Source organism: Monodon monoceros, unplaced genomic scaffold, assembly GCF_005190385.1.
Source record: "Monodon monoceros isolate NGI ecotype Baffin Bay Population unplaced genomic scaffold, NGI_Narwhal_1 Super_Scaffold_2, whole genome shotgun sequence".
NCBI lineage: Eukaryota > Metazoa > Chordata > Mammalia > Artiodactyla > Monodontidae > Monodon > Monodon monoceros.
Window position 1 is genome coordinate 98,250,794 of NW_021703776.1, and position 4,433 is coordinate 98,255,226.

Consider the following 4,433-nt stretch of genomic DNA (forward strand, 5'->3'; position numbering starts at 1 on the left):
TCTTTATCCACTCATCCATTGACAGATACTAAATCAGCATTTAAAGGAATACTTATAGCTTTGAGCCATATACTAGAAAAGAAGAAAAAATATAAATAAACGAAGGATCCATGTCAAAAGTTAGGGGAAAAAACTGGATAAAAGAACACTACGAGGGCTTCCCTGGTGGCACAGTGGTAAAGAATCCGCCTGCCAGTGCAGGGGCCATGGGTTTGAGCCCTGGTCCAGGAAGATCCCACATGCCGCAGGGCAACTAAGCCTGGGCGCTACAACTACTGAACCTGCGCTCTAGAGCCTGTGAGCCACAACTACTGAAGCCTGAGCGCCTAGAGCCTGTGCTCCAGAACAAGAGAAGCCACCGCAATGAGAAGCCCTCACACTGCAACGAAGAGTAGCCCCTGCTCACTGCAACTAGAGAAAGCCCACGTGCAGCATCAAAGACCCAATGCAGACAAAAATAAATAAATAAATAAATAAATAAATTTTTTTAAAAAAAAGAACACTACGAGAAACAAAGGAAATACAAGGAAGAGCAGAAATCAATGAAATGGAAAACAAACACGCAACAGAGATGACTAACAAAGCCAAAAGTTGGCCTTTGAAAATCAGAATAAGTTTGATTAACTTTTGGTGAAAATGATAAGAAAAATAAGAAAGCAGACAAAAATAATCAAAAGCATGAATTAAAAAGAAAAGCTGCTTGGGAGATTGGGATTGACATATATACACTAATATGTATAAAATAAACTAATAAGAACCTGCTGTATAAAAAATAAAATAAAATAAAATTCAAAAAAAAAATGCTGCATTGGGACTTTCCTGGTAGTCCAGTGGTTAAGATTACACGCTTCCAATGCAAAGGGTGCGGGTTCAATCCCTGGTCGGGGAACTAAGGTCCCACATGCTGCGTGGCGTGGCCAGAAAACTTTTTTTTTTAATTAAAAAATTAAAAGAAAATGAAAAGCTTCAGTCTTTAGGCTTTAAAATAATAATCATAGAACATTACGAAAAATAATGTAGAAAAATTTAAATCTATTTAACAAACCTGTACAAAGAACTTACCATGTGGCAGGCACTATTCTATATACTTTTAAAATACTAATTTATTTATCCTCACAACAACTCCACAAACTAGGTACTTATTTCGCTCATTTCTATTATCATGCCCATTTTATATATGGCAAAACTAAGGCTGAGAGAGTTAAGCAACTTTGCCAAGGTCAGTCAGTTATGATCTAGAATCTGAATCCATGCATCATGTTTTAAGAGTCCAGGGACTTTATGACTATGTTATGTGGAAATTTAGCAAGAACTTTAAAAACACTACAACTTACCAAAGCTGACACAAGAAGAAACAGAAAAGATGAATAGTCCTCTAGTTTTAAATAGTAATTTTATTAAAACAGTTATTTGAAAGTTTCCCTCCCAAAATTCAGATAAGGTGGTTTCACTGGTGAGTTTTATCACTTACTTAATGCAAAATAACTCTATTTTTGCATAAAAACCTTTCTAAGAATAGAAAAGATGTATACATTGTACGACTTCGTTTGTGAAGCTAGCACAACCTTGATACCAAAACCCAACAAGGATAGTATATAAAAATGTATAGGCCAATCTCACTCATAAATATAGGTACAAAAAATTAAATAAGTTATTATATAACTGAATCCACAAATATATGAAAATGATAGCGCTTCATGACCAAGCTAGTTTTATATCTGGAATGCAAAGTGTGTTTAATTTTACAAAAAGCAATATAAGTGTAATTCACCATGTTAATAGACTAAAGGAGAAAAATTATATTATTATCTCAATAGATGTAAAAAAGGGGTGGTTTTGAGAACATTGATCCATGATTTAAAAAATTTTTTTGCAAACTAGAAATAGAAGGAAAATTCCTTAATCTGATAAAGACCATTTACAAAAAGTGTAGCCCACAACATTTTTTTAAAAATAAATTTATTTTATTTATTTATTTTTGGCTGCGTTGGGTCTTCCTTACTGTATGCGCAGGCTTTCTCTAGTTGCAGCCAGAGGGGGCTACTCTTTGTTGCAGTGTGTGGGCTTCTCATTGTGGTGGCTTCTCTTGTTGTGGAGCACAGGTTCTAGGCACGTGCGCTTCAGTAGTTATAGCACGCGGGCTCAGTAGTTGTGGCCCACGAGCTCTGGAGCGCAGGCTCAGTTGTCATGCACAGGCTTAGTTTCTTCACAGCATGTGGGATCTTCCTGGACCAGGGCTCGAACCCGTGTCCCCTAGCATTGGCAGGCAGATTCTTAACCACTGCGCCACCAGGGAAGTCCACACAGTATGTTCTTAATGGTGAAATGTTGAAAGCTTTTCATTTGAAATCAGAATAAAACAAGATATCTACCATCAACACCTTTTTTCAACATGATCCTGGTGGTTCTAGCCATTATGATAAGGTAAGAAAAAGAGATAAAATAAGGATTGGAAAGAAGAAATAAAAATTTCTTAGATGACATGGTCATCTATGTAGGAAATCTAAAAGAATCAACAAATAAATTATTAGAATTAATGAGTGTTTAGCAAGACTATCAGCATATACCCTTCATTCCCGTACCTCCTTTTTCTCAGCAAAACTACAACTTCTAAAATGATACACTACAAATTTCTGCATGCAAATTTTAAAACTCTAAAGTTAATCAATATCTTCATCTTCTTTCCCAACTACATAAAGACATTTTAATTCTTACGAGCCCTTTCCTAAAATATTATTGTTAGCTAGTATTTTAGTTCTATCTTTAAAAAAAAAAAACCCTTATAAATTAGACATTAACACTGTTATATGGACGACTTTTAGATCTACTTGCATATCTACCAATTTCTTTGTTCAACATTCCTTCTTGCATCTCAGACCTCCTATATGGAATCATTTTACTTTTCTCTGAAGTATATATTTTAGATTTTTCTTTAGTGAGCATCTGTTGGCCATAAACTCTCCGACAGCTTGTGTCTGTTCTCGAAGAATGGTTTGGCTGGGAGTAGAATTCTAAGTTGGCTGATATCTCCTCTCAACATATTGCTTGTGTTACTGCGCTAGCTTCTGGCTTCCTTTGCAACTGTTGAGAAGTCAGCCAGCAGTTCAACTATTCTTCCTCTGTAGGTGATCTCAGATTTCTCTCTGGCTGCCTTCGAAGGACAAAGTCCTCATCCTCAGCCAGGAGATCAACATACAAGCAGGATTGCATGGTAGACCAGGGGAGGGGAGAGTGGGAAGACCAGAGGAGTGGGACAAACACATCGTCTGAGCAGAGCTGCCTTGCTTGGGTCCCAAGGGTCTTCTCTGACTCTTTACCTGCTGCAAAGCCAGATTCAGCAAGCGGAGAGGAAATTGGAACTCCCTTACCACCTTTAGTGACTAAAAGGGTAGGGGGCACCCAGATTTGAACTGGGGACCTCTTGATCTGCAGTCAAATGCTCTACCCCTGAGCTATACCCCCTGCCATGTCAGCAAGGTCCAATTAACACCATTCCATGTGCTGCCCCAGTTGCCCCTTCAGAATGGGTTGGCTGAGTTGCCAGACCTGCTTTACTGCTAACTCATCCCCCTGCCTTAGTAGAAGCAACGGGCTCTTTTCTCCCACAGCTCACAGCCTCTACTGTCAGTGCTGGAGGAGGTATAACCTGGGGAGCATTCCCCGAAAGCTGGAAGGGTCTATAGTGACATCTCCATGGTGGCTTTTGTGCTGAGCACCTGAGACTCAAAGTCCCCACTGGCCTGGCCAAGCATGCAACACCTCGAAGACTGGACACACATGGACCGGATATGGGTCAGAGCATACAATGCCACACCCTAGGATGCAGGCTGGCCTCTCTCCCGTTGCCCCAGATCTCCATGTAGTCAACCCTTTCACTGTTGGGTGAGATGAAACGTCTGAAGAAATGATTGTCTCTAAGCTCCCAGTTCGCCTTTCTGTGCTCTGCTCTGTGCTGCTGGGTCTGGGACTCTGTAAACCTCTCTTGTCCTTTGCCAGGTGGATTCCTGGTTGGTCCTGCCAGCAGGGCTCTGTCCTTCCTGCCTACTGGGTTCCTGTCCGTGTCCCCGGCCGTGACAGTCCATCCCAGGGGATTGCCACCTGCAGTTTAGTGCTCATAGGGCCAGCTTTGTCATGTCACCTCAGGGACACTAGCACCACCTTAGGGGTTGGGATCCCGCCTTAGGGGTTGGGGTCCCGGATCCACAGAGACCCTCCCCAGGTTTGTAAGACTGAGTAAGTTCATCCTCCTCCAGTTGTGTCCACAGCCCGGGAGTCAGAGTGGTTTCTTGCAGGTACTCCCTCCATGATACTTAATCTTCCCTTTCACCCTTTCAGTCCTGTGATTTCCAATTGTTGTGGGTTAAATTGTGTCCCCACCCCCCAAAAAAGATGTGTTGAATCCTGGCCCCCAGTACCTCAGAATGTGACCTTAC

General features: G+C 41.0%; 1 non-coding gene across 1 annotated transcript; it reads right to left on the reverse strand.

Moving 5' to 3' along the window:
* Positions 1 to 3,390: 3,390 nt before the first annotated feature.
* TRNAC-GCA lies at positions 3,391 to 3,462 on the reverse strand. The gene has a single exon. It is a non-coding gene; the product is annotated as a tRNA-Cys (tRNA).
* Between the last annotated feature and the right edge of the window lie 971 nt (positions 3,463 to 4,433).